The sequence below is a fragment of the Lissotriton vulgaris genome, chromosome 3_1, assembly GCF_964263255.1.
Source record: "Lissotriton vulgaris chromosome 3_1, aLisVul1.2, whole genome shotgun sequence".
NCBI lineage: Eukaryota > Metazoa > Chordata > Amphibia > Caudata > Salamandridae > Lissotriton > Lissotriton vulgaris.
In genome coordinates, this window is record NC_141689.1 from 1,075,168,633 (window position 1) to 1,075,182,398 (window position 13,766).

The following is a 13,766-nucleotide window of genomic DNA, read 5'->3' on the forward strand; positions in this document are numbered from 1 at the left end:
GGCAGCTCTTCAGTATAGTGTCCTGACCTCTGTGAAAAAGTACACATGCTTATTAATAGCTACAAGAGAGTGTAAAGCCAGTTGAAATATTAAGGTAACTGGCAGGCCCCTGTAGAAGATTTTTTCACTCTTTCGCACAATCCCTTTCACTGAAGGGTGCTACTTTTTGGCACATGCACACTTTGCTCATGGGCAAAACGCTTTGATTAACAGTGGGGAGACCGAATGGCTGAAGCCTGTCCCATGCTGTATGTTGTTTTGGGACGAAGCAAAATGAGAGTGACATAACAACTGATCAGTGGATGGACAGAGCTGAAGAAAAGCCCTCTGTGTATATATTTTCAGGTGTGCATTTCTTGGACTGGTGTTGGCCAAAACCTTTTGATTTTAGTAACATTATATCCATATCATATTTTCTTATCAGGTCCTTCAGCTAGCTCTCGTCATCCTTTGATCCACTGTTGTGTCATTCACATTTTTCTTATGCCAACTATAACATATAGGGGGTCATTAGGATGGAGGATTTTCCGCATCCTCTGGGCCGGCGGAAGCCACCGCCGGCCCGGAGGATGCGGAAAATCCTCTGCGGACCCACCAGGACCCACCGCCACATTAGGATGGCTGGTGGGTCATGGTTTAGGTCCGCAGCTTTTCCGCCGCGGCTGGCTTACAACCGCGGCGGAAAAGCACTAAAATGGTGAAGGTGTCTCTTAGACACCGTCAGCCAGATTAGGATGTGCTTGGGAACATGCTTTTCCGCGGCGGCTTTTCCGCCGTGGAAAAGCATGTGTAACTGCACTGCAGGGGCCCATTGCGGGCCCCCTAGGTGTAGTAGGGGGTGGGGGTGCACATGGGGGGTACCTATGGTACCCCCCTGCATTTGCGTGCACAATGCAGCAGGCACCGCACGGTGCCTGCCGCTTTGTGCACGCAAATGCTGTGCATGCATTTTTAACATTGCTGCGGGTGCAGCTTGAAGCTCCACCCGCAGCAATGTTAAAAATAGAGGATGTGACCGCCACCCAGGCGGTCACATCCTAATCTGCACAGAGGGAACGCCGCAGCCCATGCGGACGTTCCCTCATGCTCTGGGGTCGCGGACGGACTCAAGTCCGTCCGCGATCCTAATGACCCCCATAGTATGGAACAGTGGGCCAGCCTACTTCAGCCAATGGCTAACTTCAGTATGAGTGATGACATTCTGTTATTTACCAAGGAGCATATGTGCACAATAAGTAGTTCCCTTCAGTGTCAGGGACGACAGTGTATGTTTTTTGAGACTACAAAAATACTTTTGCTTTGAGCTAATTTATTTTTCTCTTGATGAGGGCCTGGCAGCTCCTCCACCAATAACGTTCTACAAAAAACATGACAAAACAAGCATTAACAAAGCCAAATGCCTTGAGGTCTATGTTAGACCTATTGCTTTTGCCACTGTTTGCTTAACTTTTTTCTTTTTAAATATATAAAAACATCAGTACATAAATCGAAATAAAACCCCTCCAGCTCACAAAATGCCTCACAACAAATGTGCACAAATATTCTTTTCTCAGATTATCATATCCAGAATCCTGCTTTTTAATTATATGGTGTTAAAAGGTTTTTGGGGGAAGCAGTGCCTTAACTTACCACCAAGGATATGAAATAACATAAGTCAAAAATGTTCTGTAAACCACCCCATAATCTCCTATAGTGTATACCATGCATAATAAAACAGAAACACATATTTCTGCAAGAACAGGAGACTAGAAATGTCTTATGTGTTGCGGCAAGTTCACTGTGTTTTATGAGATTGTGTATCCATTTCCAGTTTACATGGCTGCTCCTAACTCAAACCCTGTCTTTCAGAACACTTGTGGCTGACTGTAAATAAGCCACACAGGTTCTTAATACCATGTTCTTGGTAAACATTGGAAAAAAACATATTGTGGGTACATTTGTGATTTTTTTGTGTGTTTAACTTCCCTTCCTGCCTGCTTACACAGCCAAGCTGAAAGTGATTATGAATAAGTTCAGACTATCCTGGGTGGAGGACATGTATATGTTGTGGTGATACAGTAACAGAGTATCCCATGCTTTAAAATAGGACTTTTTGGAGGATTCCCCTGCAATCGTCTGAGACATATAAGTGCATTTCTGCTGTAAAGTCTGAACGTGCTAAACAGCAATTTGCCTAAAGGTTAGTGAGAGGGTGGTGCAAGGAAAAGAGGGGGCAGGACAAGGAGAGGGGGGAGATGAGAAGAGGGCACACATTTATTTTGTTTAAGAATTTCCTTTGAATTTTCAAGATAAACAAAAACATATTACAAATAATATATCAACAATCAATATAAATGTAGGATGAGCAAATAATAGAGGAGAGATAAGGAAAAGGTGAAAGAAGGAGAGGGAAAGTAAACATAAAGGAGAAATAAAAAGAGAATGTAAATGCTTAGAAATCAAATAGAGGAGTAAGACGAAGAAGTAGTTTAAAATATGGGTGCATGTGTAGAAAGCTAAGATGTAAATGGTAGCCAGAGAAGGTCGGATTTAATTTTCTGAGATAGAATGGAAGGGGAAACATTAGCAATTCTGTGCTCATCACAAATAAAATTCCACTAGGTTATCCAGGATAACTTGGAATTATCTTTCCTACATGACAAAATAACTTTGAAAGATAATGCAATAAATAGGTCGAACAATAGAGAAATAGGAGTAGAATGACCTAAATCAGGTGAAGATGAACCTAGAAATACATTTTGCAATGATAACGTAATATTACATTTAAAGATTTTCATGCATGTAGACCAAATAGATTGCCAAAATGTCAGTACATTACAACATTTATAAAGCTGATGTCTTAAAGTGCCAGAATATTCCGAACAAGACCAACACAAGGGCGAAGAGGCAGGGGAAAACTTGGATATACAGACAGGAGTAATAACTGCTCTATTATAAATAAAATAGAGATTAAGTTATACGAGCAGCAGCAGAAATTTTAAATAACTTGGACCATAATTTATCCCAAACAGAGACAGGAAATGATAAGTATAAATCTGTTTCCCAAGCTAGTTCTGTAAGAGATTTAGGTATTTCAGTAACATGTGATAACAATAATTTATAAATGTGAGCGGCTCTAGGTTTGTGTTCTTGAGAAATACTATACAGTGGTGTAGAAGGAATAAGTGAGGGTGAGGCGTTGGAAAAATTATGAGAGGTTAAGTGAGACTACAAAGCTGTAGAAATTAACATGCATTCATGAAGATATGTGTCAGGTAAATGATATCGCAATTGTAATTCAGGGAAAGGAATAATAGAATTTTGGTGAATCAATTGATGAACAAAAATAATTCCCTTTTCCTTCCAATGTTTGTAGTAGAACGATTTACATTTATATTTGAGAAATGTACTATACCAGATAGTAGAGGATAAAAAACATTGAAACGGATCTAGACCATCAGCGAATATATGTTATACAATACATTTTGGAAATATTTTAAAACAGGGTTATTTGATATAAAAGTACAATTAGGCATGTATATTACATTACGAAAGGAAAAGTCTTTTAATAAGGAGCATTCAAAAGCAATCCATCTGGGTATGGGGATATCAACAAAATCATAAGATAGGGTAAAAAATTGTCTAATCATAAATGCAGTGTGATAGGCTTTAAAATCAGGAAAATTCACACCTCCTTCAGATTTGGGGCGTTTAAGTTTAATGTATATCCAGAAATACTGGAATATAACTGAACCTCATCCAAAAATGGAGGAAGGGAAGTATGAGGATTGAACATATATATTAATATATCATCAGCATATGCTGACATTTTGGTTTCTATGGAATTATGTGCGAAGCCAGAAATATGTGTATTAACATGAATACGTTCAAGGGAGGATTCAAGACATAAAACAAATAACAAGGGAGAGAGGGGACAACCCTGACGTGTACCCCTAGATAAAGAAAAAAAATTGAGAAACTATTATTCACAAAAATACTGGCACGGGGCAAGAATATAACAATTTAACATAAGAAAGGAAAGTTGGACCAAAACCAAACCACTGAAGTGTTTTGAACATATATTGCCAATTAATTCGATCAAAAGCCTTTTCGGCATCTAAGGACAACGCTGCAAGTGGGGATTTAAATTTTTTCCCAAGGGAAATAACATTGGCAAACATACAAGCTTTGTCCGTGGCCAATCTACCCTTAACAAAACCAGCTTGATCAGTTTTAACCAATAACGGGATAATAGGCTCAAGACGAGAAGCGAGGGTTTTAGCGAATATCTTACAATCATAGTTAATTAATGATATGGGGCAATAATTTTTTCAAAGGGAGTGAACTTTATCAGGCTTTGGAAGAAAATGATCAAGGCTTCCATAAAGGAACCAGAGGCTTTAGAATCAACAATGAATGAATTAAAAAGAGCCAAAAGTTTGGGAACAAAAATAGAGGAAAAAGTAGAATGAAATTCAACAGAAAGGCCATCCGGTCCTGGCGCTTTCGATATTTTTAAAGATTTAATGGCATCAGTTATCTCTTGAAGGGAAACTTCTTTCTCCAATGAGTCAAATTCATCAGGCAAGGAAGGAGGAGAGGGAAGACCTGAAAAAAAGGTGTTTAAATTTAGATTAGAGGGAGTCGTGTCATCAGAATAAAATGATTGGTAGTATTCAGGAAATATAGTTGCACTATCTTCATCGAAGGATGCTAAGTGTTTGGTAGAATTATTTAAAATCAATCCAATATTTTTACATTCAGATTTGATTTTTAAGTAATTAGCCGGCATCTTACTAGCTTTATTTTGGCCCCCATGATATTTAGATTTAATTTTAAGCATGACATTTCAAGCTTCAACTGTAGCCAGTTTGTTAAGTTCAGATTTGGCCTTAATCAGGTCATGAAGAGCAGAGGAAGATTTAGAAGTAAAATAAGTATGTTCCAATAATTCGAGTTGTTGTGATAGAGCTGTATACTTATTACGTGCAATTTTCTTTTTCTTTGCTGCATAAGAAATAGTAAAGGCACGGAAAGAGGCCTTAAAGGCATCCCAATTATTAGAAATAGAAGTGTCTGAGGGGTTATTACACTTGAAAAATTCATTAATAAAAGCAGTGGCTTCAGTAACAAAAATTATATCTGACAACAAAAAAATATTTAGATTCCAACGGCTAAATTTTGGGGAACTTAGGGAAAGGTCCAAAACAGTAAGGACAGGTGCATGATCAGAAATAAAAATAGACCAATCTCAGTGGATTGAATAGAAGGGAGTAGGGATTTACTAACTAGAATATAATCAATTCGAGACCGGGTTTGATGAACATTAGAGAACAACATAAATTCAAGGGAATCCGGGTTACTAGTTTTCCAAACATCATATAATGAATGAGAGGCAATGGCAGATTGAAAGGCTTTGTGGGATTTGTCTGGATTAAATTTATACCGAAATTGTCTATCAGAGAAAGGGTCTATTGGTTAAAATCACCAGCAACAACAATATTAGGACAATCAATGGAGGAGAGTAAAACCTTAATGCCATTCCAAAATTCCGGGTCTGGTCTGACTGGGTCATAAATATTCAATAAAACTAGTTCTTTATTTTGTATAACAACCTTAGCCATTACCCATCGTCCAGCAGTATCATTTTGTGTAGATAAAATGTGTACATGTAATGACTTATGAAACAATCTAGCAACACCCCCTTTCTTATTAGATGAAGGAGAGCAAACAACTTGACCACCCATTGTCTTTTTAACTTAAGCGATTCTGCTTCATTACAATGTGTTTCTTGAATAAAAGAGTCCTGAGAACGTAACTTTGCTAAATGAGAAAGTACCTTATTGTCTTTTGACGGGGTCTCCAAGACAACGAACATTCCATGGGACAATATTACACATAATGGAGGGATGGAGGGGTAATACATATAAGGAGATGATATACTTCAGGGAAACAGCTAGAAGGAAAAAAAACACCACATATGAAATGAAGATAAAAAAATACGTTATATAACAATCAACAGCACTAATGGACACATGCAACAAATTGAACATCACCAAATAGAAGGAACAAACGTAAGAAAGAAGAAAGAAAAAGGTGGAAAGAATAGAAGATAAAGAAGATAGATCAAAGGAAAGAGATCCACATCTAAGAGGAAACAGCAATGACTGAAGCATGGGGAGCAACAGCACCGACGATAGATGAAACGACAGAGAGGAAGATAAAAAGGGTAGAGTTATGAACAGCCATAATAAAAAGAATGTAGAAAAGATACAAGAAACTTAGGGAAGATGAGAAGAACCAGTTGTCAAATTTGTTGAGAGGTTTTGGAGAAAAGATCTCAATTTAATAGTATCATCAAAGGAGCATGTGGAACCATTGTGAGTGATTGTACACAAGCAAGGATGAAGAATACCATAACGAATATTCAATTGTCTCATCTGAGGACGAAGAGCCAAAAACTCTTTTCTCCTTGCATTGGTAGCATTAGAGAGATCCTGTGCTAGAAAGATGGTATGACCAGACCACATGAGGCGACGTTTTGCTTTAGCTGCTGAGAGGACCCGCATGAGAGCAGTAAATTCTAAAAACAACATAATAATTCCCCTGGGTCTGGAAGCATTTGGTTGGAGATGTTCAAGGTGATGTGCACATTGATTATTTAATGAAGGTTCTGGAGCATGGGTACTCACTAAATTTCTCTCGGGGCCAAATTTACAGTGTGGTTTGTCTCCGAGGGCTGCGCCGGTGAGGGTGGGGTCAGTGGGGGAGGGGCAGGGCTAGAGCAACAAAAAAACCTGTGACCATTAGGTTGAACACAGGTCCCTGCAGTGGACGCCTTCGTCCACTGAGCCACAAGTCCCAGCATACACACATCCCTCTCTCTCTCCTCTCTCTCTCTCTCTCTCTCTCTCTCTCTCTCTCTCTCTCTCTCTCTCTCTCTCTCCTCTCTCTCTCTCTCTCTCTCTCTCTCTATTTCTCTCTCACTCTCTCTTCCTCCCTCTCTCCCTCTCTCTCTCTCTGTCTCCCTCTGTCTCACTCACTCTGACTGTCTCCCTCCCTCTCTCTCTCTGTCTCCCTCCCTCACTCTCACTCTCTCTCTGTCTCCTTCCCTCTCTCTCTCTCTCTGTCTCCCTCCCTCCCTCTCTCTCCCTCTGTCTCTGTATGTCTGTCTCTGTCTGTCTGTCTCCCTCCCTCTGTCTCCCTCCCTCTTCCACCCTCCTCCCTCTGTCTGTCTCCCTGTCTCCCTCTGTCTGTCTCCCTCTGTCTGTCACACTCTGTCTCCCTCTGTCTCTGTCCCTCTGTCTCCCTCCCTCTGTCTCTGTCGCACTGTCTCCCTCCTCTGTCTCCCTCTCTCTCTCTCTTTGTCCCTCTCCCTCTCCCTTTGTCTCCCTCCCTCTGTCTCTGTCTCCCTTCCTCTGTCTCCCTCCCTCTGTCTCCCCCTGTCTGTCTCCCTCTCTCTGTCTCCATCTGTCTCTATCTCTCTCTGTCACCCTCTCTCTATCTCCCTCTCCTTCCCTCTATCTCCCCCTGACTCCCTCCCCCTGTCTCCCTCTGTCTCTCTCTGTCTCCCTCTCTCTGGCTCCCCTTCCCTGTCCCCCTCTGTCTCCCTCTCTCTCTGTCTCCCTCCCTTTCCCTCTGTCTGTCTCCCTCTCCCTCCCTCCCTCTTGCTCTCTTCCTCTCCCTCCCTCCCTCCCGCTCTCTATTACTCCCTCCCTTTGTCTCCCTCCCTCTATATCCCTCCCTCTGTCTCCCTGCCTCTATCGGTCTCACTCCCTCTGTCTCACTCCCTCTGTCTATCACCCGGTCTCCCTCTGTCTGTCACCCTCTGTCTCAGTCCCTCTGTTTCCCCTCCCTCCGTCTCCCCCCCTCTGTCTGTCTCCCTCTCTCTCTCTCCCTCTGTCTCCCTCCCTCTGTATCCCTCCCTCTGTCTGTCACCCTCTGTCTGTCTCCCTCTCTCTGTCTCCCCTATCTCCCTCTCTCTGTTTCCATCTCTTTGTCTCCCTCTCCCTCCCTCTGTTTCCCCCTAACTCCCTTTCTCTGAATCTCTCTGTCTCCCTCTCTCTCTCTGTCTACCTCCCTCTCCCTCCTTCTGTCACCCTCTGTCTCCCTCTACCCCCCTCTCCCCTGTCTCCCTCCCTCTGTCTCCCTCTGTCTGTGTCCTTCACTCTGTCTCCCTCTGTCTGTCACCCTCTGTCTCCCTCCCTCTGTCTCCCTCTCCCTGTCTCCCTCTCTCTCTGTCTCCCTCTCTCTCTGTCTCGCCCTGCTTGTCTCTGTCTCCCTCCCTTTGTCTGTCTCCCTCCCTCTGTCTGTCACCCTCTGTCTCCCTCTGCCTCTGTCCCTCTGTCTCCGTCCCTCTGTTTCCCTCCCTCTCTCTGTCTCCCTCCCTCTCTCACTCCCTCCCTCTGCTTCCCTCTCCCCCCTCCCTCTCGCCCTGTCTCTGTCTCCCTCTGTCTGTCTCCCTCCCTCTCTCTTGCTCTCTCTGTCTCCCTCTGTCTCCATCCCTCTGTCCCCCTCCCTCTATCCCCCTCCCTCTGTCTCCCTCCCTGTCTCCATCTCTCTGTCTCCCTCGCTCTGTCTCCTCCCTCTGTCTCCTTCTAACTCCCTGCCTCTCCCCTGTCTCCCTCTGTCTGTCACCCTCTGTCCCCCTCTGTCTCCGTCCCTCTCTCTACCTCCCTCTGTCTCCCTCCCTCTGTCTGTCTCGCTCCCGCTGTCTCCCTCTCTCTCTGTCTCCCTCTCTCTGTCTCCCTCTCCCTCTGTCTCCCTCTGCCTGTCTTTGTCTCCCTCCCTCTGTCTCCTTCTGCCTGTCTCTGTCTCCCTCCCTCTGTCTCCCTCTGTCTGTCACCCTTTGTCTCCATCTGTCTCCCTCCCTCTCTCTCCCTCCCTCCCTCCATCTCCCCCTGTCTCCCTCTCTCTGTCTCCCTCTGTCTCCATCCCTCTGTCTCCCTCCCTCTGTCTGTCTCCCTCCCTATGTCTCCCTCTCTCTGTCTCCCTCTTTCTCTGTCTCCTTCTCCCTCTCCCTCTCTCTGTCTCCCTTTTCCTCCCTCTCCCTCCCTCTGTCTCTTCCTGACGCCCTCCCTCTGTCTCCCTCCCTCTCTGTCACTCTCTCTCTGTCTCCCTCTGCCCCCTCTCTTTGTGTCTCCCTCCCTCTGTCAACCTCTGTCTCCCTCTCCCTCCCTCCCTCTCCCTCTCTCTCCCTCTCTCGCTGTCTCCCTCCCTCTCCCTCCCTCTGTCACCCCAGCCTGCTTGTGTGTCAGCCTGGGCTGAGACAGTTTCCTGGGCGCGCACACAGCCACACCCGAGTACTTCCCAGGTCTTTAAAGACCAGTCACTTGTTAATGATGCTTTGTTGTATTTCACCTCTTCTTAGCACTCCTGCATCTCCACTCTGACTATCACTGAAATCGCCCGGGCCCCCACAGAGCAGAGTCTCTCAGAGTCGCACTGCTGCAACCGGCAGTGTTTGCAGACACTCTTTACATTTTTTTAAAAAAACACAGGTACAATGTCTGCAAGGTCCGTGGGCCACCAAGGAAGGCTTGCCGGGCCGCAGATGCCCAAATGGCCAAACTATGAGTACCCGTGTTCTGGAGGAAGGTCTAAAAGTTCTGATAGGAATTTCTTTAGGAAGAGAAGCATATCTGGACCTTCAAGTTTTTCTGGTAGTCCATAAAGATGTGAATTATTGCGTCTATTACGATTTTCAAGGTCCTCAGTGTGAAGTTTGAGACCCTGAATTTCATGCTCCAAAACTGGAATTTTAGTAGATACATCATGAAGGTCACTAATGCGTTGTTCCATATCAAGTACCTTAGCTTCCATACTAATCCATCTATCTTCTACTTGCTGAAGCTTCTCATTAGTTGTGGACATAAAAGACTTCAACCCCCTCACCTCATCCAAAATGATATCGAGAACAATGTTTTGAGAAGATAAGATGGGAGAAGGAGGGTAATTTTTAGCTCTCTTTGGCTTAGTACCTGAAGACGAGGCTCTGACCGAGAGTGGAGCTTCATTAGCCATCTTGAAATGACGTGAATGGTGAGAGATAACTTTTAATGAAGATTTCAATCTGCCCATAGCTTAGTTCGAACACATCACAAATCGATGAAATTTTATGTCACCCTCCATCAGCACTCTAATATTTGTTCGCAAAGGACCAAGAAAAAAACACGTTATCATACATTTAGTAGATCCAACGCTTAATTATCTTAGAGGCTAGAAGGTGTGACAAGGGTGAAGAAAGGTAGAAAGATTCATTTTGTGTGAAGAAAAGGCCAGAGGTTCAAAAGAGTAAAGGGCAGCACCATCACAAGGTATGTCCATACATAGCAATATAAAGTCTGATACTGTTACTGGAATAAGCCAAATTCAAAAAAAGAACGCACTAACTGTACAATACATATTAGGGTAAATATGCTGAAGAGAGTAGTGTGTAATGAAAATTGGAATATTCATGTTCCTTTAGGGGAGTCACAATTCTGGAGCAGGCAGTTCAAGAAATTATATTATTAAAAAGGAAGAAAAACATGTTGCAGTGCATTTAAAAGCCAGAAACAGCGGTTTCCTGAGGAGAATATAGCGAGCGGCAGCTACAAAATGGCAGCCGCTTGCGTTAGACTGAGGGATTATCGCAGCCGCTGCCACTGGCTCTTCAAATAGATTAAATGTGGTCAGAACAGCTCCATCTGCCGCTCTGACCTTTCAGGCATCAGGTTCCTGCATCGTTTTTTTTTACAGAGTCCAGAAACGAGGCTGAATTTTGTAGAGAAGTTCTGCATTCGAGCGGAGCTCAGGTCAGAGCTGCCATCTTGCCGTGGCGTGTGACCACACCCCCTGAGAAGAGGGCACACATGATTTTTGGTTAAGTTGTTGAAGATGTTTTTATTTTGAAGAACAAAAATTCTTGGCTAGTGCCAGAGCTAAAAAATGTTTTTTATTATTACATGTTCAAGCTTTCTTTTGTTAATGTTAGGCAGGTTAATAGCAGGTAGATAGAGCATTTGACTTTTTGATTGCCCTGGTGTATATAAGTATAAGACTATTCAATATTGGGTGATATTGAGCTTAAGATCGCTGAAAATTAATAATAAATTCACATTTGTTCTGAACAGAGGGGCCCAAAATATGTTTTTCATGGGCGCTTCAGTAAGACTTTTATTGGCCTCAACGTACCTTTGGTGAAGAAGAACACTTTTTTTAACTAATTAAAATTCTGTGAAGGTCGGAAAATATAGCTGAATTCCTTGTTAAGCAACGTTTTTTGAAATACGAGAGCAATCCATAAATTGTTGATAATCCCTGATTCTGTCTTTGTCACTATTTCCCACTAATATTTCTGTTTAAAAGCACATTTAGGCTCTGATTAAGAGTGCAGATGCTAATTAGCGTACCTGAAAAGTAACGATACCCAGGGGTACTTTATTTATCGGGCGCGATAAAGAGCACGTGTTACCAGTTTGTGGGGAATAACATGCAGATTTTTGTGTTTAACACACCAAAAGTCCATCGGTACAGTAAATAGAGTACATATTTCCCCTCTTAAATTTCAGCATGTTTGACCTCCCGAAATGTAATGAAGCTTGAGGTATTTAATGCATCTGATAATTATCTGATAACATTAAATACCTTTTAACTAGTAATTCCAACCCATGCATAAACAGGGCTTTACGCACGGGTCGAAATAAACCCACCCCTGTGTAATCAGATTGTTAATGTTCATCAACCATAATTCCTACTTGATCCTGTGTTAATTTTACCTTCTAATTTGAAGAATTATTTTTTGTTACATTGCAGTTGGAAATAGAGGTTCTGTATCTTTACATCTTTAAACATATAAAACCAATTAGTTTGTTTCATTGGTTAGGCACCTCTAAATCACTCAGAAAGGAGAATGGATGTGACATGTCTTTTGGTGGTGTTCCCTTTGACGTAACATATGGGCAGCACTGGAAGTGCTAATTTAAAACTGGTTTGAGCTACAGTTTTGGGCTGACAGATGTCTTAAATAGATGGAGAGCTGGAGTAGCACTATGTTCCCACCGTTGCCAGTGGCAAATGGTTGCTTGTTATGAGAATTTTAAAAGCACCTGCTTCATATGGCTTGAAAAGAAGATCCATTTTGTTGATTATCTAAAGCAATAACACTGAACATAACACAATAACATGCAAAAACAACATACCACACTTAACCCCTTGGCCGCTGCGGTAATTCCGCCGCGGCGCTGGGGGGGAGGGGGGGCGCACGGCGCACGCAGCCATGCTCCTGATGGAACCACTCCGTCACGAGCCCCAGGTGTGCGGTGCTTGTGACGGAGTGGTCCCGTCACGGCCCCGCCCGCTCCATAGAACGCGTAGCGTAGGTGCCGAATTGATGCCGCGCAGGCGCGGCGGCCGGGCCGTGACGGAACCGCTCCGTCATTAGCACTGCGCGTCCGTGGCTGGTGATGGAGTGGTTCCTTCACCAGCACGCAAAGGGTTAAAGTATAACAATGCACATCACAGGCAAACTGTCAAAACATAATTCGTCATAACTGCAGTACAATACAACAAAATCACTTTGCAATAATGCAGCACAAAAACACAGCAGCAAAAAAACAATAAACAGACCACCTCGCCACCTCAACAACTTTGCACACAACAAATGTGCACTAACGTTATCATAGATGTTTTTTTTTTTTTTTTTAAATTTTTGAAAACCTTTATTGTGCATGAAAGGAGGACAAATACGGGCCTACAACCGTCAGGCCGGCCACGAAACAGTTGAGCACGAGTGCAAACAATTTAGACCCCCCCAGCGGTATCAGGCAGTATAGCAACAAGTAATAGCAGTTACACAAAATTGAATTATGCCGCCAAGGAGAAGGAGCAGTGAAGGTTAATTTTAAAAGTTTTTTAAACATAAATCGGTAAAAATTAAGTCAAGGAGAACTGAGTCCATACAATCCGCTTACAGTACATGCAGGCAGCAATAAACATGGCAATAGTGATAACACCCAACAGTTTGGCGGCACAATTTCAAACAACAGGAGCATCAGTCCGCATCTGTATACCACCCACAGCGCTACCCACTCCTTAGAACCCTCATTACAGACCCAGAACAAGGAAAGAGAAAATTATAAAGAGATCATAAATAGATACCATAGAAATTAACGAAACTAAAACATACCCCCCCACCCTACACACATGCAGAGGCTATGGCCTGCCCCCCCCCCCAGCAGAGTGTCTGTCGCCCCATAAACCCGAAATGTAGCAAGAAAAGAGAAAAAGGGAGAGAGAGGAAGAGAAAGTAAAGGCCAAGATCGGAAGAAAGACATAGAAGAAAAAGCGTCACTTTTGACATATAGGGAGGAAGACAAGTGTGCAAACTAGTCTATGACCCCCCAAAAATGAAAAAGGTGAGGAGGAGCCAACAATTGTCAAGCTCTCCAAGCTAGCGAAAAAGGCAGTGGTTAATATCCCAAACGGAGCTTCAGAATAAAAAGACCTCGCAACGGGTATAAACAAATAGCCCACCCCCAGACCCCCGCGTTGCCCAGGACCAAGACCCTAACAACGAAGACTAGCAAGAGGATATTAGTACTGCGGTCGTGAAAGAAAGAAACCATCGAAGGTGCAACAGTGTTAAGCCGGGGGCAGCAGTCAACTAAGATGGCCGCCTCGGACAGAGGAAGACGAGTTAAAATGGACGCCACCCGTTACAGGCAACCCCCCGTCCCAGTAGTCGTTATTGGCAAGTCAGACACCCCAAAAAATTAGCAGAGCCGATGGCTCACTAGGTATCAGGA